Source organism: Stenella coeruleoalba (genome assembly GCF_951394435.1).
Source record: "Stenella coeruleoalba genome assembly, chromosome: 2".
NCBI classification, from domain to species: domain Eukaryota; kingdom Metazoa; phylum Chordata; class Mammalia; order Artiodactyla; family Delphinidae; genus Stenella; species Stenella coeruleoalba.
In genome coordinates, this window is record NC_137147.1 from 74,926,139 (window position 1) to 74,949,134 (window position 22,996).

General features: G+C 39.1%; 1 protein-coding gene across 8 annotated transcripts in view; it reads left to right on the plus strand.

The window, feature by feature from the left end:
- The window catches only part of SALL2 (spalt like transcription factor 2), an 802,697-nt gene that overhangs the window by 640,454 nt on the left and 139,247 nt on the right, over positions 1 to 22,996 (plus strand). For all 8 annotated transcript variants that reach the window (XR_013826964.1, XR_013826965.1, XR_013826966.1 and 5 more), the window contains one exon: positions 5,443 to 5,565. The gene's annotated coding sequence lies outside the window, so the exon portion shown is untranslated. The remainder of the gene's footprint in view (positions 1 to 5,442; positions 5,566 to 22,996) is intronic.

Genomic DNA, 22,996 nt, shown 5'->3' on the forward strand with positions numbered 1-22,996 from the left:
TACTCACTCAGGAATAGGAGCACCTCAAGCATCAAGGTGAACACCAAGGTCATGGTGGAGCAGTGAGGAGGCAGTGAGCTCCTTTCTGGGAGATTCTCCACAAACAAAAGTCTGATGACTGGTGGACTTGAACCCAGGTTGCTGTGAGGTTGAGAAGGAATGACACAGGATTTAGATTTCTTCTTCTGATGGACGTTGTAAGGTGTGTTGGGAGAGAGGCTGTCTTAACAAGACTGCCTGCCTCTGGCGTCTGAGATGCTTTACATGTCATTGTGCAAAAAGTGGCGTCAGAATATCTCTTTAAACTGTAGGGAAGGAAGGTTTTTGTGCGATTATTCTGATCTTATATAGAAAAACCATTTCCAGTTTACACAACAGCCCCCTCTATTGGTCAGATAGAGAAGGAAAGAGCAGTTCACAATTTTTGTGAACCTTCCTCACCTCCTTCCTGCCAGGAACACAAAAGTCTCCGAAAGGAGTGGCAAGCACTACAGAAAGTGGCTGCTCTGAATGTGGTCTGCAGGTGAGTAGCATCTGCATCACCGGGGAGCTATTCTGAATGCAGAAGCTCAGGCCCTACCCAGACTTCCTGAGTCAGAATCTGCATTTTAATAAGATTCCTGCGCACATTAGAATTTGAGAAACACTTGTCTAGATGAAGGAGGTAAAAAATACCTTTTGGATTTAATAATAAAGAGATCATTGGTATTTCTGAGAAAAAATAGATTGGTTACAGGAGAGGCATGTATGAATTTGGAGGAATATTAAATATTTTTTCAGAGGAGCATGCTTGAATATTTTAAATGATGGGAAGAAATCAGTAGCAAGAAAGTCCTGAAGAACCAGACCATAGAGTTTGGACGATCAGTGGGCTGAGGTGCCAGAGAAGTCAAAGTGAATGGAGTGGGTGAAGCATTTGGACAGAGGCGCACTATTTAAAAGGAAGAGAGATATCTTTTTTATTATTAGGGGAGGGAAAGTGAATTATATGTGTAAAAGCAGGAATGTTTCATGTGGAAAGCAGAAGGTTGAGGAAGATTCATTTAATGATATGAGTTGTCTTTACGCATAATGATATGAGTTGTCTTGACTCATCAAAAGGTCCTGGGTAAGCTGTACTAAGAGCGAAGAGAGTCAAAGGAGATATCGTAAAGTATAGAAATGGTACGTTATAAAAACATACAGAATTTTCACGCACCATTTCATTTACAATTGATGTTAAAAACCACGAATATATGGAGACAAACTTCTGTATGGCTGTGTTGATACATATGCTTAGATGGGGGCACATTGGCCTCCTGGGATGATGGTTTAAGTAAGAACCAGGTGTAAGAGTGGGAAACACAGCCATGTGTTGGCTTGAGGGATATAATGAAGTAGAAGTATCTTCAAGTGTTCCCGTAGTGGAAGGTTTCCAGCCCACTCATATAAACCAGCTTCACAAACCAGCTCTCATTAATCAGTGCACTTGTCAAAAGTAAACTGTGGTCAAGCTGTAGGCAGGTCTACTGAATGGTTCTTATAAGTCAGGGACAATAATAACAGCTGGGATTAAAGAATAATATGTATGGGCCCCCATCCTTGAGGAATTTGGACTAGTGAAGAGTTAAAACCAAACAATATTCTCAGCATAGTAGATACGTGCTATTGCAAAACTGTGTACAGAACACTAAAAGAGGGAGAGGGCAAATAAATATAATTTATGTAACCTGGAAAATCTTTTTAAAAGTAAATGTGACATTTACTGGGTCCTGAAGATTGAATAGGATTTTGCCAACTTGAGAAAGAAATAATATTTATAAGAAGAAAATATGAGAGTGAGTTCATTTGATATGGCTGATGTTCAGAAATCTTGGTGTAATACTGGGGAGGAAGATGAACACTTACTGGAAGTAATACTGTAGATGGCCACATAAACCTTGGCTTTTACTTTTGGGTCATGGGGAGCCATAGAAGGTCCTGAAATAGAACAGCAATCTAATCTGATGTGTATTTTAGAATGATAACTTCAGGGATAGATTTGGGAAGTAAGAGCTCATGGATAGGGGATACATTTAAGAAGTTATTCCGGGCTTCCCTGGTGGCGCAGTGGTTGAGAGTTTGCCTGCCGTTGCAGGGGACACGGGTTCGTGCCCCGGTCCAGAAAGATGCCGCGGAGCGGCCGGGCCCGTGAGCCATGGCCGCTGAGCCTGCGCGTCCGGAGCCTGTGCTCCCCAACGAGAGAGGCCACAACAGTGAGAGGCCCGCGTACCGCAAAAAAAAAAAAAAAGAGGTGGTTGAATGTGAGAAGTATTTAGAAGACAGAATTGATATGACTTCATATATCAGTCAACTTTGAGTAGGGCAATGCTCAGTACAAACAACCTCACAATCTCAGTGGCTCACAAGAACAAAGTTTACTGAGTTGTCCATGGTATGTTAGCTGTGGGTCAACTGTAGTCCCAGCACTCTGAGGCTCTGCTACTGGATACAGGACGATTCCGTTCTGCTACTATAGTTATCTTTCCATTCTGGACCTTGCGTCTTCTTCACATTATGGATAAAAGCTGAAAGGACAACCACTACCTGGCAAGTGCAGGGAAGAAACAAAAGAAGACATGCCATGTGAATATATTTAGTTTTAGCTATGATATAACATACTTCCTATCCACTCACATTCCATTGGTCAAAGCTGGTCACATTGCCGTGTCCAAAGTCCACAGTGAGGCCAAGTATAGAAAATATACTCCAGCTAAAGATTAGCACAGTAAGGGTGAGAGAGCATGAATAGTCAACACATAATACACTCTAATACTCTTGGAAATGAGCTACATGAGAGTGAGCTTATAGGGCACTCGGATGTTAACTCCCTTACGGAAGAGAAGGTATATTCACTTCAAAATCTTTAAGAAAGTTTTTTGTGAAAACCTAGGAGAAATCAATAAAAACTTATTTGCTTTTCCCATTTGTCTTCTTTGTTCTTTCTTTTTGTGTTGAAGAACATGCCTTCAATGAAGTAGGATGTAGCAACGAGTGGTGAATATTACCCTACTTTAATCAGATTATTTTAGAAAGGTTTGAGTAACTATCTAGTTCACTTGGAATCATGGCAAAAGAGGAGGCTAGGAATCTGATTCAATGATATGGCCAATATACTGGTGGGAAAGGAGGTGAGTGATGTGTAATGACAGTCCCGTTAGTTGACGGAGCTACAGTGACTGGAACGCTTGTTTATCTATCATTGCATTTCCCCCTGGTTATAGAAAACACTGTAATTCATTGAATTTGCCTTTTCCACCTCACACATGGCTCTTTCTCAATGCTGGTACCAGAGCAGCACCAGGCACAGGCTTGGGCTTGGGCTGCAGAGGCTGAAGGGCACTGTGTGCAGGCACAGAGAGATGTGGCTGAGTCTTCAGCCTGGGATCCTTTGATGAACAGGCAGCTGTAACCCTCCTTAGTATTCAAAGTGATTCTTACTTATCCTTCCTCCTTTTCATCCTCATTTACAGTCATTAAAACAGGTCCTTAGGGCTTTTTCCAGCTTCCCATCTATACCAGTATAAAGCACAAAAAGAGCTGGAAGGGAAACTGCAGGTGAAATTGGTGCTCCCTCCTTCCTGAACATGCAGAGATGGAGAAATCTGTTCCACACTCAATATGCTGCTCATTTCTGTTCAGAAAGGCAGAGTCAGACATACACTGATCTCTCTACAGAGTATTCATTGTCTTCACACGTTCCCAGATAGAACCTAGAGTTACGTGACTACATCCCCCTCCTTCTCCATCACTGCCACATACTGTTCAGAATGTCTTCAGCAGCCCCTGGACTTAAGGCCAAGATGAAGTCACAGGATTAACAATGGAGCTGGCAAAGGATTCCTCTCCATTTATCCTGCCCAAGTATCCTCAGCAGAGGAATATTCTTCCTCAGAAAATAGGATTCTGCATCTGGTTGCCCAGCCAATCAGAGACAAGACCCCATACAAGGCCTAGAAACACACCAACAATTTCTGACCTAGACTCAGTTTCCTGTCACTCAAAAGGAGGGCTCAAACACTGCTTTCTTGAGACCAGCTTCACAGTGAGGACATCCCCCATGAGTCCACAGCACAAAGAGAGCTGACAACCATTCAGAAGTGGGCTGCCCCATCGTGCACTGCAATCATTCAACTTGAGAGAGATTGGGATGGCAATTTGTGGCAGGAAAAACACTTTGCTTAGGAATCTTTTATATGAACTTTCAACAAAATCCTCATATTATAAATGTGCACACATACCATGTGCTAAATTATCTATTGCTTTATGTACGTTATTCGAATACAGAAATCACACAATAGAATTACTATCATTCCCAATTTACCAACAGGAAAATTAAAGCTGAAAGAGATTGAGGAATTCACTCCAGGTCAAACACCTGGTAATAACTAGAACACATATCTATCTGGTAAGGGGTCCATGGTGTTTGGAATCTGCCACGCCACTTACATTTGTGATACTCAGTAAATGTTTTAAATGGTAGAGAAGATATGTTCTGAAAATAACAGGAGTCTGCTTTTTGGGTTTCTTTCTACTACCCAAAAAATGGAACAACTTAAACGTACTGAATGACTCCATTTACATGAAATGTTCAGAAAAGGAACCTATGGAGATATAAAGTAGATCACTGGTTGCCTGTGGCCAGGTATCGGAACAGGGATTAACTATAATTGAGCATGAAGGAGCTTTTTGTGGTGATAAAAGTGTTCAAACCTGGATTATTGTAATGCTTTCATAAGTCAGCTAATTTACCAAAAATCACTGAACTGTACATTCAAAATGGATGAATTTTGTGGAATGTCAATTTTACCTCAAATAGCGTTGTTTAAAAGTAAATAAGAATTATGTTCTATCTTGCCCGTGTCACAGTCCAGGAATAATGCTAGTTTGATTGAACATACGCATATTAGTTTAAACAGTCATCTTGTGCCCAGAATATCCTTAAGAGATCTGAAAATTATGAAAGCAATACTCTCTGTTCCCTGTAAGCTTAAAAAACAGCTGGAAAAAAAAAAAGACATCCAGGGGAAATTTAACAGTACAAGATAGCAGTAATTAAGATTGTTCAGAATCTAAATGTACTTCCGGAAAATTGGCAGTGTAAATTGACTATATCACCTTCTTTCCAGTGAACAACTGAAATAAATAAAGGAAAGAGCATGGGGAAGGTACTAAACTCAGGGAACAGTACCTTCCACACACTCAAACAGTGTTCTGGAAAGTGGAACAGGATTGGAAGATATCTCAATGGCTAACCTCTGACTTTCCTTCCCAAGAAAAGAGATGCCACTGTGGTTAATAAAGGAAATCCTGAAAAACCTCATTAATGTCTCCCAATTTAGAAGTGCAAAGGCTGAGGTTAGGAATGGACTGCTAGACAAACAGAAACTAGTACAACTAAAGCTCCTTTTTTTTTTCCTCCAGATCAGACCACTTGATGAATAGGATAGCGTGGGTATGACCAAATCATCATAAAGCCTACTTGCTGTGAAGCGTATTTCTGATGAAAATACTGATCCATTGAAAAATTCACCCGGATATTGGAAGGTATGTGTCCAGAATAAGACAGGAATACCTCCAACAGCCTTGACATTCATGCAATTAGTAAGGTAGAATCCTGTAATCTTCAGCAACCCACCTTACCTGAAATCGAGGAGAAGCCAGTTGATCACTAGATATATTGCATAAATTAAATCTTAGATGAAGTGACTTGCAGGATATACATATTGACCGTTCTAGATAAACACACAAAGATTAGTCCAGCTTAAGCTTTTATATCAGTGTTTGAATAGCGTGGACTCTAGAAATAATTTTATCTTTTGTACATTTATTTTATATATACACATACACACACACACACACACATATAAATTGAGCCTCCTGCACTAAGTATTGTTCACTCATAGAGGATTCTGTAGTGAAAGGATATAAAAGGCCTACAGTGCGGTAGGAGGAGGAAGAATTGAATAAATGGATTTTTTTAAAAAGAAAATTATAGATAGTGATAAGCACTTAAAAAATACAATATTGTATTGAGCTAGAGAGTTGCTCTTGGGGTGAGGGAAGGCATCTGGTCTAGACAAGGTATGGAGAGAGGACTCCACTCCGACACTTATTCTGTAACACCAGACAAGGTATCGAACCTCTCTCATGTTCAATTCCCTTTTCTGCAAGTAGCCAGTATCTTTCTGGGGGTGCTGGGCTCAGCACTGGCATTCATCATCTCATTCACTTCTCATAAGAACCCTGCATGGTAGATTCTGTCAATATCCACATGGTAGATATGAGGAAATGGAAGCATAAAAATTATTAAGTCATTTTCCGAAGATCACTCAGCTACCGAGTGGTAGATCTAGAAATACAACCCAAGTCGTTGGTCTCAAGCACTTTGCTACACTGTCTCCCTAAAGTAGGATGGACCCAACCTTGAAGGGTTCCAGTAAGAATTAAGTGAGAACACACATTCAAATCACCCAACACAACACCTTCCCTAGCTTAGGCACTCAACCAGCTGCAGGCAATGTGCAGAATCTTGCGGGGGGGTGTGGGGGGTTGGGGTGGGGGTGGGGTTGGGGGGGCATGTTGGGAGACGGAATCTGAAATCGCAGAGGAATCTAGCCCAAGATAAATTTCAGTAGTTTTCTGAGATATATGTAGCAGGTTACCTGGCAGATTTCATGTGTTATCGTGAGTATCCATGGTCTATCATGTTCTTACTGTTAATGAGAAGTCAATTCATTAAGGTGTCATATTGAGAGATTGGGTGGGCATATTATAATATGAAATGAGTGTACCACCCAATATTGGCTACAATTGTTTATTTTTTCCCATTATTGACTCTTGCTCCCATTTCTCAGGATATTGCTATACTACAAGAAAGGACAGAGCAGTAGACACAATTATACTTACCAGAGAAGAAACCCCAAACTTGCACAATTCTGAACTTTCTTTCCAAGGTAGCCTATAACTCTACAGGCAAAATCATCTCATGTGTTGTATATGTCATTTGAAATCAATCACTTTCACATCTGGCTAGCAAAAGAAAACAACCAGCCAGTTCTCCTGAATCCTCTCTCCCCTGATTTCTGCATTGGGAAGTTTAGTGACTGGTTCAGCAATGGCAGCTTCTATTGTGACTAGGCTTCACCACAATTTTACCCAATTATCACTAGAGGGCAGCAGCGAGGCCAGTGTAGGCATCACAAAATATTTGAGCAGGACACCAGGTGGCAGTGCTTCAGCTTTCTTTCTTGCTGCATGCAGTGTGCTAGAGCCTGATTCTCAAGGAAGGAAAATAGAAAGATTAAAGAGATAAAAGATAAAAGATTCCCAAAGGGGTGACATTTGAGCAAAGACATGAAGGAATTCAGAGGTGCACCATGTAGATATTTGGGGGCATAACATCACAATAGAGAGGACAAAGGCAAGGAGCCCAGGTCTTGATATAGAAACATGCTTGGAGTGTTTAAGGAATAATATCTTTCCCTGAGGCCCCTTATTCTTCCCAGCACACTATTGCATAAGGAACTTGCTAAAGCATTCAGCACTGTTAACTGATTAGTGGATGATTTCCTCATCTATTGATCCTGGGGCAATTTGTGCCTAGGTTTGGCATGTTCTTTCCTAGTTCCCTTTAGGTTCCTGTTTAAACCAGTAATGTCACCATCACTGTGACATCCAGCCACCCTGTGCTGGGGCCAAGTGCTTCTCCATAGTTGAAACCTTGCTCTTTAGGAGCCCCGTAAATGCTACACTCTGGCTGGCAATAAAAGTTAGAGATGATATTCACAGTTAGGAAAGTTCTTTCTTATTTCTGAAAAATTAAAAAAATTGGAACAATAAAATCTATCTCATAGGGTTTATGATATTTGAATTAGATAATGAATCTGAGATGCATCCTACAGTGCCTGACATATAGTAAACCCAATAAGTACCAACTTTCTTTTTTCTAGTAAAACCTTCCTTTCCTTCAATGTCCGGGTCTGTGTTCTGTTACTGCTTGTTGTTTTCTCCACATCAGTTCAATGATGGGAGCTTCTAAGAAATTTACTTAAGCACTTATTTTCCTGGAGACAGTCATTATTTTTCCCTCTCTTCTTAGGTCCTATTCTCCTAGCCATACTGATTCACTCAGGATGCTAAAAGGACACAGATGAGGTTTTATTTTCATTTCCCTAATGAATAATAATAATAATATTCCCTGATGAATAATGATCATTTTTGTATATTTATTAGCTATTGGATATAATATTTCTGAATTGGATCTCCAAGATTTTGCCATTCTTATTAACTCTTTTCTTATTGATTTACATGAGCTTTTAATATATATTGCATTTGAGTCTGTATCAGAAATATGCATTGCAAATACAGTTTACCATTCTGTGCCTTGACTTTCCCCCCTACTAGCAGTGATTTTTAACAAAGACAATTTTAAAATATCCTTTCATGTTCATAAGAAGCCAGTTTCAAAGTTTTATTTATTTGTTTTAACACTTCAAAAATGTTTTCACTTGGTGACTTCTGATGTGAAATCAGGCATCATTCTTAATGATATTTCCCAGAATACAATATATCGATTTTCCCTGGGTATTGGCAAGATTATTTCCACTTAAATATTTAAGTGGATTTGCCTTCAATGCCTTGCAAATTTCTGCCAAACCACAGTGGTGGACTTGCAGAATTCCTTATTCATCTTTATGGTTTTCCACATAGCATTGCTCCTGAATAAGGAACTTGTTTTTTAGGAAGTCAAGTAGTACAGTGAGTGAAGGTACTTGCTATGAGCAAATAGGTTATGGAATGGGTAATGGAAATGGTAGTTATAAATACCACCTACAATCATGTGGTCATTTGCAGAAACAAGAACTATAATACTTATGACAATTTCTTTTTCATTTTGATATGAATATGGTTATGTATACATTAACCATTTTTAAGTCTCTTCCCTACTTGTCTGCCTGTGGTAACATATGATGTGCAAGTATAAGTTTATCTCATATCTCATTGTATCTCAGTGGTTAAGATGCAGGATTCAATGGGACAGTGTGAATGAGGTATAAGAGGAAAGAACACCACCCCAAAATGGATAAATTAACTTGGTGTACTCTCTTCGGGAGAGGGTTAGCTTGGTTTTGGTTGAATGGGGAATAACTGCATCTTATTAACAGGAAGCATAGTTTTGCTGTTGTGTTTATTTGAAAGTTGTGTTGTTAAAAGAGGTATAGATGGGTGACTAGTTGACATAGCGGGTACTGTAGTAGCTTTGTAGTGTCTCAACTATCTGGATATCTATGTCCCAGAATTTGCTTCCCTGTATTGTTCTGGGTTAGGGTGGGCCACAAAAAAGACTTGCGCAAGGTTTAGAAGGTAGTTGTCATGAAGTAGCCACATTTTTTAAGCTCTGCTGGTTGGTGCAGGGCTCCAGGAACTGGGCAACTCACACATGTGGCTGCTGATGAACTAGCTCATCTTATTGTTGACTCACAACTCCTCTACCGCCCACCCGATCTCCTCCTCATCTTCTCTTTGTCTTGGACCAAGTATGCATGTAGCATGAGGGTAAATGACACCCACATCTCCTTGAGGTCACCCACCATTGTGAGACTGAAGGAGGTGAGAGACAGACAAGTTTTAGTGTGTCTTTGTGGGTTCCATTGTCCTCGTGGTTTCTAGTACCCGTATATGACAGTCTGTCCATGCTTTTGTCCACATCCAACTTTCCTTCCCAAATGACACTCTAACTGACTAACAGTGAATTCAGGCTCAACACCAGATGCAAAGATAACAGCTTTGTAGAGACCCCTCCACCAGCTCTAGCTATTGCCTGAGTTCTATTCTCTACAGTGAGCCTCTTATTCTAGATCACTTGTAATTTGCTTCTCTGATTGTACCCTGACACAAAGTCTAAGAGGAAAGGACTAAGGAAATGATTTTCATGACCATTTCAGATAACTAGACCCAGGTTTGTGATGTGAGTGTCTTTAGGTGGAACTGCCACTTTAAATTATCATGGAGCAAGTTTTCAACTTTAGACAATTTTACACATGTTCTGTGTGATGGACTTAAAGTCAAAAATTCAAGACTGAGTATGTATTTGTAGAAAGTTACTCTGGACATCTGTTCCCAAGTGAGATAGCAGGAGATTTTATTTAGAATTAAATCTCCTGATCCAGACCACAGATTAAGCAACCACAGGACTACCATTTCGTGTCTGGCATCTGCAGGTGTGCCTTTCAGCGTGGCTCCCACAGCAAGGGGGCTCTCTCTTATTGAGCTCTGGGGTTTTTGTTTGGCTTTTCCTATTACTTCAAGCACTCTGAGTTCCCAGAGAGCACAGAAGTAGTTTGCAGAATCTTCCACCAGTAAGGCTGAAATGGTGAGGCTGATGAATTTTTGTCTTTCCTGAAAGTTTACAGAATAGCGGCCATTCTTTGCATTTTGGCTAGAAGAACTCTGATGAATAAGGAAAGTCATCTCTCCACTGGGAAGCTGCTTATACCAAAAAATATAGTACTGGCTCCAGCTTGTTTCATACTGACAGCTCAAGTTGACCGCCTCCCCTAGCTGACTGGATATGGCTCGCTGGACTTGAGTAACTTTCTGGGCCGCACCAAATCCTGTGGGAAAAAATCAGAAAACAGAGCTGAAGTAGTGAAGAAAATAATGTAGGAATTAGACTAATTTAGGACCCAAAGAAAAACCAAATTGAAATCATGATAAGCTTTCTTTTCTCCAATCCTCCTTTCCTCCCCAAGTCCATGTGGAGTACCATGTGCCTGTGTGCAGTCCTTTCAACCTGAACATTTGTACCCATATTTGGAACCATCCCTACCAGAGAAGATGAAGGCCAGGAATACCCAGGGCAGGCTGGAGAGCACCATGTGGCAAGAATTCCCCTGCACATATGTTTTCAGTTCTGCCTCAAGCTGAGAGTTCAGTGTCTTTGAGGGCCTAGCAGCACATATACATAGTACCTGGGTTCCTGTGTCACTCCTCCAAACAGGAAGTAGGGTGTTATGTTCATAGACCACGTGGTCAGTGCACAGATGGGGAAAAAGTCTGGCTCACCACAAAACTATGTCGACTTTTCTTCCCACGGTAGTTGTTAGGCAGTATCTGAAAAGGAGCATGGAAAAATTAGTATTAAAATTTTGAGCTGAGGGGAACTACAGATTAAACAGGTTGACACGTGTTGATAATTATTCAGCAGAATAATTTTGCCGGTCCATTTAAAATAGAATTTAGTATAGGGTATGCACCCTTCTTGTAATCTACTTACTGGTCATTCATTTAGCCTCTCTTTACTTTTCTCCATTCTGAATCAGTGGAGTTCTTTTAAAACTCACAGATTTTCAGCTTTCTTGGTGAAAGGCAATATTATCCAAAATAATTAATGTATCTCTTTTTTTTAACCGGGTTCTAGGGCTCTATTTAGAGTTTTCACTAAATAAAGTTACTTTAACATGAAATGTTAAAAAATCAGCCCCTCAGGTTTTCAGAATCTATGCAGTTTTTTATGTTTTCATGAAATTATAACAGGAATAATATATTCTTTTGAAACCTGACATTGAGTCTTATTTATTAGACTTTGAGGAAGATCAGGATATTCCGGATCTTCAGTCCTGTTCCCTCCCCAGGTAGAACTGTACTTAGTAGATCGTGTGTCCTATGCTTGTCTTGATGTCACGTTTTCTATCCCATTGGTCCAAAGTGTTCTCTCTCACTTGTGAGGAGCTGATTATTTTTCTCTTTGTAAAATAAAGTCAAGAGAAGCACGCCAGATCTTTCTGTGACACAATGCTATAATGCACTCCTACAAAACATGTTATCTACAGGCTGTAAACACTCAGTACATGTCAATGCCACAGAAGTTGGTAACTGACGTTTTGTATACTGTTACACGTTCTTGTGGAATGTAGCTGTCAATCTTCCATTTGGTTTCATTGTTTTAACGGGAGAATTAAAAGAACCAAAGGCAAATAGACAAGTAGAAAAGAAAGTACAGACAAGGTCTCTAAAACAGTGCTAGTCCTTTGACTTTAAGGTCAAAATAACTCATTAATGAGTGTCGCAGGGCTGAGAGTGTATTTTTAGTTGAGATATCTACTCCTCTGTTCCATTTCATCTCTGAGTGCTGACAGGCAGCCGACGCCCTGGTTTGCAATTATGTGTAGCTAAGCAGAGGAGAGCCATGAATGCCCACAGCAGTCTGGGGAGCAGCATAATGGCAGGATTTCCCCCTTGTTGAAATGGCCCTGCTCTGAGTTCCTGACAGTAAAGGTGCAAGGTCCCTCAGCTGCACTATAGCAGCTGTCTCTGAAATGTAGTTTCTGGCTGGATCAAGTCTGAATGTGTATAACACCCAGGTTGGGAGATTTGGCCTGCCTTAAACATTGTGCTCCCTTTCCTTGTGGTTTAATGATAAATGATTATATATAGTAAAGGACAGTCCAGTGATCAATATTGAAGGACATATGGGAAGGAGATTTAGTACTTCAAATTTCCAAATTTAGTAAATTAATCTGTGATGGAATCTGAAGGGCTTACCAGAAACAAATTCATTATGAATCATGCTGTGTTTGCAAATATTCATTCATGTTCTTCTGATTGTTTTCTTGCCTCCAATTTCGATTCTAAGGTGAAATATGTTCACTGATCCTCGACTTCCCTACAAAAGATAAGCCAGAAGCCATCACCCCCCTTCCTTCCTACTTACCCGCCAAATCATGGGAACTGGTAACTTCACAACAGCAAATACCACTCAGACAAATGAGAACAAAACAGGGTTCTGACTTCTGTTATATCTCCAGTTGTGTATTGGAATAACAAATGGTAGTGGCAGTAAAATCATATTCACTTGTGATGTAACTCTATGCTTAACGTATTAGAAGTTGTAGGAAGCAAGGCTCCACAGGTCCTCTAAATCCAAATGTTTGGCCATGTGTTTGTCATGAGTGCACATATATTGTTTGGTGCAATTCTATAATTATTGTTATAGTTGTCACGAAGACAAAGCTTCTCATAACATACCGTTTAATCAGTGAAAATATAAAAACTATTAACAGTATAAATGCTTTCCAAAATAAAATTATTTCCTTCTCTTGACATTGAAGGAATGAAGATTCTTTTCCATTTTATCCTGAAATTTCATCTAATGAAGTTGTTTATGCCAAATGATCAAATTTCAAGCATTTTATTTTTGTTTCAGCACCTCATAAAGAAACCCCAATGAGAATAACTGAGTTATTCTGTTGTAGATTGTCTTCAGACTCTCCTTGATTCCTTTATGGGAATTCCAAATTCACATATCATATGAGGGCACAGAATCACTACTGGGGTTTGCAGATCTTCCCTAGTCCCTCCCTGTGACATCCTTGATGACAGTTTTCTCATGCTGACCATGCATTCCCATCCAGGCATTATATCTTATTTTAATCTTGTATATTTCATTCAAGTGAAAGCTACTCTACTCATATATACATTCTACTCCAAATTTGTTATTAAACTGTTCAAACTACTAGAAAAAAAGCAAAACGAACTTTGAGAGCCAGAGGAATTCATATAGTGACATCTTTTTTTTTTAATTTTAAACTATAGTCATCATGCTGTACATTGCATCCCCAGGAGTAATTTATCTTTAACTGGAAGTTTGTACCTGTTGAACACCTTCTCAGACCCCGACTCCCACCCCCATCCCCACTGATTCTGACAATCGCCAATCTCTTCTCTGTACCTATGAGTTCTGCTGTGTGTGTGTGTCTGTGCCTGTGCTTTAGATTCCACATACAAATGATTTCATAGAGTAGTTTTTTAATTTTAATTTTCATACAGTAATTGACTTTGTTTTCACTTAACATTATGCCGTCTAGTTTCATCCATGTTGTAAATGGCAGGGTTTCTTTTTGTTTTTGATGACATTATCCTTGTTCATTCATCTGTCAATGGATACTTAGGTTGTTTCCAAGTCTCGGCTATTGTAGATGAGCTGCAATGAAGAGATATCTTTTCAAGATGGTGCTTTTATTTCCTTCAGGTATATACCCAGAAGTGGAAATCCTGGATCGTATAGTAGTGCTCGTTTTAATTTTTTTGAGGCATCTCCATACTGTTTGCCATAGACATTGCACTCATTTACATTTCCACTGACAGTTCACAGGGTTCCCTCGTTTTTACATTCTTACCAACACTTTTTTCCTTTTCTTTTTGGTAATAGACATTCTAACAGGTGTAAGGTGATACCTCATTTTCATTTTGATTTTCATTTCCCTGATTATTAGTCATGTTGAGTATCTTCTAATTCACCCATTGGCCATTTGTATGGCTTCTTTGGGAAAATGTTTATTCAGATGATCTGCCTATTTTTTAATCAGATTGCTTTTTCTATTGATCATACGATATTTTAATATATTTTGATATTAACCACTTAGCAGATATATAATTGGAAAATATTTTCTCCCATTCCCTAGATTGCCTTCTCATTTTGTTCATGGTTTCTTTTGCCTCACAGTTTGATGTAGTCCCAGTTGTTTATTACTGCTTTTGTTGTCTTTGCTTTTGGTGTCAAATACAAAAAGTCATTCCCAAGACTGATGTCAAGGAATTTGTTCTGTATGTTTTGTTCTTGGAGTTTTATTGGGTTAGGTGTACGTTCAAGTCTCTAATCCAGTTTGAGTTGATTTTTGTGTATGGTGTAAGATAAGTGTCCAGTTTCATTCTTTTGCATAGGGCTTTCCATTCTTCTTAACACCATTTATTGAAGAGACTTTCCTTTCCTGAAAGTATATTTTTGGCTTCTTTTTCATGAATTAATTGACTATGTACACATGGGTTTATTTTTACTTTTGTTTTTTAACGTCTTTATTGGAGTATAATTGCTTTACAATGTTGTGTTAGGTTCTGCTGTATAACAAAGTGAATCAGCTATATGTATACATATATCCCCATATACCCTCCCTCTTGCATCTCCCCCCGACCCTCCCTATCACGCCCCTCTAGGTGGGCACAAAGCACCGAGGTGATCTCCCCGTGCGATGCAGCTGCTTCCTACTAGCTATCTATTCTAGATTTGGTAGTGTATATATGTCAATGCTATTCACTCACTTCATCCCAGCTTACCCTTCCCCCTCCCTGGGTACTCAAGTCCATTCTCTACATCTGCGTCTTTATTCCTGTCCTGCCCCTAAGTTCATCAGAACTTTGTTTTCTTTTTTTTTAGATTCCACATATATGTGTTACCATACGGTATTTGTTTTTCTCTTTCTGAATTACTTCACTCTGTATGACCGACTCCAGGTCCATCCACCTCACTACAAACAACTCAATTTCGTTTCTTTTTATGGCTGAGTGATATTCCATTGTATATATGTGCCACATCTTCTTTATTCATTCATCTGTCCATGGACATTTAGGTTGCTTCCATGTCCTGGCTATTGTAAATAGGGTTTCAATGAACAGTGTGGTACATGCTTCTTTTTGAATTACGGTTTTCTCAGGGTATATGCCCAGTAGTGGGATTGCTGGGTCATATGATAGTTTTGTTTTTAAGGAACCTCCATACTGTTCTCCATAGTGGCTGTATCAATTTACATTCCCACCAACAGTGCAAGAGGGTTCCCTTTTCTCCACACCCTCTCTAAAATTTGTTGTTTGTAGAATTTTTGATGATGGCCATTTTGACCGGTGTGAGGTGATACCTCATTGTAGTTTGATTTACATTTCTCTAATGAGTAGTGATGTTGAGCATCTTTTCATGCATTTGTTGGCAATCTGTATATCTTCTTTGGAGAAATGTCTATTTAGATCTTCTGCCCAGTTTTGGATTGGGTTGTTTGTTTCCTTGATATTGAGCTGCATGTATATTTCGGAGATTAATTGTTTGTCAGTTGCTTCGTTTGCAACAAAATATTTTCTCCCATTCTGAGGGTTATCTTTTTATCTTGTTTATGATTTCCTTTGCTGTGAAAAAGCTTTTAAGTTTCATTAGGTCCCATTTGTTTATTTTTGGTTTTATTTCCATTTCTCTAGGAGGTGGGTCAAAAAAGATCTTGCTGTGATTTATGTCAAGGAGTGTTCTGCCTATGTTTTCCTCTAAGAGTTTGATAGTGTCTGGTCTTACATTTAGGTCTTTAATCCATTCTGAGATTATTTTTGTGTATGGTGTTAGAAAGTGTTCTAATTCATTCTTTCACATGTAGCTGTCCAGTTTTCCCAGCACCACTTATTGAAGAGGCTGTCTTTTCTCCATTGTATATTCTTGCCTCCTTTATCAAAGATAAGGTGATCATATGTGCGTGGGTTTATCTCTGGGCTTTCTATCCTGTTTCACTGATGTACTTCTGTTTTTGTGGCAGTACCATACTGTTTTGATTACTGTAGCTTTGTAGCATAGTCTGAAGTCAGGGAGCCTGATTCCTCCAGATCCATTTTCCTTTCTCAAGATTGCTTTGCCTATTCAGGGTCTTTTTTGTTTCCATGCAAATTTTAAAATTTTTTGTTCTAGTTCTGTAAAAAAAAAAATGCCATTGTTAGTTTGATAGGGATTGCATTGAATCTGTAGATTGCTTTGGGTAGTATTGTCATTTTCACAATGTTGATTCTTCCAATTGAAGAACATGGTATATCTCTCTATCTGTTTCTCCATCTGAAGAAATCTGTTTAATTTCTTCCATCAGTGTCTTATAGTTTTCTGCATACAGGTCTTTTGTCTCTTTAGGTAGGTTTATTCCTAGGTATTTTATTCTTTTTATTGCAATAGTAAATGGGAGTGTTTCCATAATTTCTCTTTCAGATTTTTCATCATTAGTGTATAGGAATGCAAGAGATTTCTGTGCATTCATTTTGTATCTTGTTACTTTACCAGATTCATTTATAAGCTCTAGTAGTTTTCTGGTATCATCTTTAGGACTCTCTATGTATAGTAGCATGTCATCTGCAAACAGTGACAGCTTTACTTCTTCTTTTCCGATTTGGATTCCTTTTATTTCTTTTTCTTTTCTGATTGCTGTGGCTAAAACTTCCAAAACTATTTTGAATAATAGTGGCGAGAATGGACAACGTTTGTCTTGTTCCTGATTTTAGAGGAAGTGGTTTCAGTTTTTCACTATTGAGGATGATGTTGGCTGTGGGTTTGTCATATATGGCCTTTGTTACGTGGAGGTAAGTTCCCTCTGTGCCTACTTTCTGGAGAGCTTTTATCATATATAGGTGTTGAATTTTGTTGAAAGCTTTTTCTGCACCTATTGAGATGATCATATCGTTTTTATCCTTCAGTTTGTTAATATGGTGTATCACATTGATTGATTTGCATATACTGAAAAATCCTTGCATTCCTGGGATAAACCTCCCTTGATCATGGTGTATGATCCTTTTAATGTGTTGTTGGATTCTGTTTGCTAGTATTTTGTTGAGGATTTGTGCATCTATGTTCATCAGTGATATTGGTCTATAGTTTTCTTTCTTTGTGACACCTTTGGTTTTGGTATCAGGGTGATGGTGGCCTCATAGAATGAGTTTGGGAGTGTTCCTCCCTCTGCTATATTTTGCAAGAGTTTGAGAAGGATGGTGTTAGCTCTTCTCTAAATGTCTGATAGAATTCGCCTATGAAGCCAACTGGTCCTGGGCTTCTGTTTGTGGGAAGATTTTTAATCCCAGGTTCAATTTCAGTGCTTGTGATTGGTCTATTTATATTTTCTGTTTCTTCCTGGTTCAGTCTCAGAAAGTTGTGCTTTTCTAAGAATTTGTCCATTTCTTCCAGGTTGTCCGTTTTATTGGCACATAGTTGCTTGTAGTAATCCCTCATGATCCTTTGTATTTCTGCAGTGTCAATTGTTACTTCTCCTTTTTCATTTCTAATTCTGTTGATTTAAGTCTCCTTCCCTTTTTTCTTGATGAGTCTGACTAGTGGTTTATCAATTTGTTTATCTTCTCAAAGAAAGAGCTTTTAGTTTTTTTGATCTTGGATATTGTTTCATTCATTTCTTTTTCATTTATTCCTGATCTGATCTTTATGACTTCTTTCCTTCTGCTAAATTGGGGGTTCTTTTGTTCTTCTTTCTCTAATGGCTTTAGGTGTAAGGTTAGGTTGTTTATTTGAGCTTTTTCTTGTTTCTTAAGGTAGGATTGTATTGCTGTAAACTTCCCTCTTAGAACTGCTTTTGGGGCATCCCATAGGTTTGGGGTCGTCGTGTTTTCATTGTCATTTGTTTCTAGGTACTTTTTGGTTTCCTCTTTGATTTCTCAGTGATCTCCTGGTTATTTAGTAGTGTATTGTTTAGCCTCCATGTGTTTGCATTTTTTACAATTTTTTTTCCTGTAATTGATATCTTGTTTCATAGTGTTGTGGAGAGAAAAGATACTTGATATAATTTAAATTTTCTTAAATTTACCAAGGCTGGATTTGTGACCCAAGATGTGATCTATCCTGGAGAATATTCCATGAGCACTTGAGAAGAAAGTGTATTCTGTTGTTTTGGATGGAATGTCCTATAAATGTCAATTAAATCCATGTTGTTTAATGTGTCATTTAAAGCTTGTGTTTCCTCATTTATTTCCATTTTGGATGATCTGTCCACTGCTGAAAGTGAGGTGTTAAAGTCCCCTACTATGATTGTGTTACTGTCAATATCCCCTTTTATGGCTATTAGCATTTGCCTTATGTATTGAGGTGCTCCTACGTTGAGTGTATAAATATTTACAATTGTTATATCTTCTTCGATTGATCCCTTGATCATTATGTAGTGTCGCTCTTTGTCTCTTGTAGTCGTCTTTATTTTAAACTCTATTTTGTCTGATATGAGAATTGCTACTCCAGCTTTCTTTTGATTTCCATTTGCATGGAATATCTTTTTCCATCCCCTCACTTTCAGTGTGTATGTGTCCCTAGGTCTGAAGTGGGTCTCTTGTAGACAGCATATATACAGGTCTTGCTTTTGTATCCATTCAGCCAGTCTATGTCTTTTGGTTGGAGCATTTAATCCATTTACATTTAAGGTAATTATCAATATGTAGTTCCTATTACCATTTCCTTAATTATTTTGGGTTTGTTATTGTAGGTCTTTTCCTTCTCTTGTGTTTCCTGCCTAGAGAAGTTCTTTTAGCATTTGTTGTAAAGTTGGTTTGGTGATGCTGAATCCTCTTAGCTTTTGCTTGTCTTAAAAGTTTTAATTTGTCCGTCAGATCTGAATGAGATCCTTGCTGGGTAGAGTAATCTTGGTTGTAGGTTTTTCCCTTTCATCACTTAAAATATGTCCTGGCACTCCCTTCTGGCGTGCAGAGTTTCTGCTGAAAGATCAGCTGTTAACCTTATGGGCATTCCCTTGTATATTATTTGTTGTTTTTCCCGTGCTACCTTTAATATTTTTTCTTTGTATTCAACTTTTGATAGTTTGATTAATATGTGAATTGGTGTGTTTCTCCTTGGATTTATCCTGTATGGGACTCTCTGCACTTCCTGGACTTGACTGACAATTTCCTTTCCCATATTAGGGAAGTTTTCAACTATAATCTCTTCCAGTATTTTCTCAGTCCCTTTCCTTTTCTCTTCTTCTTCTGGGACCCCTATAATTCGAATGTTGTTGGATTTAATTTTGTGCCAGAGGTCTCTGAGACTGTCGTTGATTCTTTTCATTCTTTTTTCTCTATTCCGCTCTGTGGTAGTTATTTCCACTATTCTCTCTTTCAGGTCACTTACCCGTTCTTCTGTCTCAGTTATTCTCTATTGATTCCTTCTAGAGAATTTTTAATTTCATTTATTTTGTTGTTCATCATTGTTTGTTTGCTCTTTAGTTCTTCTAGGTCCTTGTTAAACGTTTCTTGTATTTTCTCCATTCTATTTCCAAGATTTTGGATCATCCTTCCTATCATTACTCTGAATCCTTTTTCAGGTAGACTGCCTATTTCCTCGTCATATTTTTTGCTCTGGTGGGTTTTTCCCTTACTCTTTCCTCTGCTGCATATTTCTCTGTCTTCTCATTTTGTTTAACTTACTGTGTTTGGGGTTTCCTTTTTGCAGGCTGCAGGTTCATAATTCCCCTTGCTTTTGGTGTCTGCCCCCATTGGATAAGGTTAGTTCAGTGTCTTGTGTAGGCTTCCTCATGGAGGGGACTGGTGTCTTTGTTCTGGTGGGTGGGGTTGGATCTTGTCTTTCTGGTGGTCAGGGCTGCATCCAGTGGTGTGTTTTCTGGTGTCTGTGAGCTTAATATTATTTTAGGCAGCCTCTCTGCTGATGGGTAAGGCTGTGTTCCTGTCTTACTAGTTGTTTGGCATAGGGTGTCCAGCACTGGAGCTTGCTGGCCATTGGGTGGAGCAGGGTCTTAACATTGAGGCAGAGATCTCTGGGAGCACTCTCACTGATTGATATTACATGTGGCCCAGAGGTTTCTAGTGGTCCAATGTTCTGAACTCAGCTCTCCCACCTCAGAGGCTCAGGCCTGACACCAGGCTAGAGTACCTAGACAACAGGGGCTTATATTAGGGCTCTCCATTCTGCTCCATTGATCAATGTGTCTGTTTTTATGCCAGTACCAGTGTTTTGACTACTATAGCTTTGTAATATAGTTTGAAATAAGCAAATGTGATGCCCTCAGTTTTGTTCCTCTTTCTCTAGATTGCTTTGGCTATTGGTGGTCTATTTTGGTACCATACAAATTTCAGGATTGTTTTGTTCTATTTCTGTGAAAAGTGCCATAGAATTTTGACAAGGATTTCATTCAATCTGTAGATTGCTTTGGGTACTATGGATATTTCAACAATTTAATTTTTTATGTCCATGAGAACAAAGTATCTTCCCATTTATTTTTGTCTTCTCAATTTCCTTAATCAATGTCTTATAGATTTCAATGTACAGGTCTTTCACTTCCTTGTTTAAATTTATTCCTAAATATTTTCTATTCGATGCAATTGTAAATGGAATTGTTTTCTTAACATCACCTTCTGATAGTTTGTTAGTAGTATGTGGAAACACAACTGATTTTTGTATTGGTTTTGTATCCTGCAACTTTACTGAATTTGTGTATTAGTTGTAACATATACTGACATCTTGTGGGCACGTCTCCCACTGCTAAGCCAAATGATGTGATTTTCTTTTCACTTTCTCTTTTTGTGTATGAAAAAGTGCCCATTAAGAACTGGAGTAGGAAGTCTCTATGCTGTTTATTTTCGGTTGAACAACGTTTAGTTCATAAGCAAGTTAAAAGATTTTTCTAATGGAATTTTTATTGGCATTTCTGTGGCCTATTGAGGAAGAACACCAAGTCTTATACAGCCTTGAGAGGAGGGGGAAAGTCTCTCTAAATGACAAGAAAGATGGGGCTTCCCTGGTGGTGCAGTGGTTAAGAATCTGCCTGCCAATGCAGGGGGCACGGGTTCGAGCCCTGGTCTGGGAAGATCCCACATGCCACAGAGCAACTAAGCCCATGCACCACAACTACTGAGCCTGCGCTCTAGAGCCCGTGAGCCACAACTAGTGAGCCCATGTGCCGCAACTATGGAAGCCCAGGCACCCTACAGCCCATGCTCCACAAGAGAAGCCACCGCAATGAGAAGCCCGCGCACTGCAACGAAGAGTAGCTCCCGCTCTCCGCAACTAGAGAAAGCCCGTGCGCTGCAACGAACACCCAACACAGCCAAAAATAAAATAAATAAATTCATAAAAATTTTAAAGAAAAGAAATACTTTTAAAAAAATGACAAGAAGGAGTAAATGAGACTCAGATACAGAGGGTGATGTGCTCAAAGTGACTGAGAAGGTTAAGGTCAGATCCTAACCAAGTTGCCCGATTCTCTGGTCTCCTAAAATGTTTCTAGGGATCATGTGTTAATAGGAGGGCCTTTATAGACGGCATGTCTTGGTATAAAGGAAACAATAGACCTGGCACTCATCCTTACGCTCCACAAACCCTGTTCATAACTGGTCTTTCCCCATTCTCTGCGTGAGCCTAGCGGCCCCAACACAGACTGGACTGGCCAGGAGGAGAGAAAGGAGGGAAAAAAGGAAAGACACTGTAAGAAAGAAGGGGGAGTAGACTTGAAAACGTTTTCTTGTTATCTTCTCAAGTTTAAGAGAACTAAAAGAGATTGAGGAAAAATAATTCTCTTCCCATTGGAAAAAAAATTACACTTTTCTTTGTTCCTACAAAAAATTGACAGAAATGGATCGATAAAGCTGGAAATCTGCATAGCCACTTCCTGTCTTCCTCTTTGTGTGTCATCCCATTTGAAGTAGCAAGAAAACCTTTCATAATGGATTGGGACAAGGCCAGGAATCATTGAATGTTTGGGAGCTGTGCCCAGACTATTCTGCTTATAACAAAGAGAATAAAATATATCATTTGTCATAGTTTCCACATGACTTCAATATTGCATGTGAGCTAACTACTCTTTCCCCTTCTGATCAGGGACGTTACTGACAGAGATACAGCAGGCCCCTCTTGCGACTAAACACATGAATGCCGTCGCCAGATCCCAGGCAAGTCCACCTGCCAGCTTTTGTAAAGTTATTGTAGGGATAATGGAAGAGAACAGCTTAGATGTGCATCTCATGTTACAGATAGGACAGTTATGGTCATTTAAGTTTTTAGAATGATCACTGTGTGTAACAAGACAATTGTTGCAGTATTTACAGAGTTTTTGCTTTTTTTCATTTTTCAAACCACATGATGTTTCCTTCATTCAGGCAGATGGGTGATTCTCAGCTCATCACTTCAAGGAAAGGATGTACTGCTGGGAAAAAAATAAAGCTGCCTTGCTTACCATTTTATTTCAAAAGTTTTAGTCCTATAGGCAAATCAAAGGACAAGCATCAGTTACAGATTGAGGAGATGATACACTGAAATAATACAAGTTAGCCTACCTGAGGCAAAATAAGCATTTTCTAAGTGGAGCAAGGGGGAGAGGAGAGAGTATCCGAGTAAAGCAAGGAGGCATAAGTATTGATGGGTCCTTGGAGGAACATTGAACCTTATCCCCTAGAGACATCTTGGAAA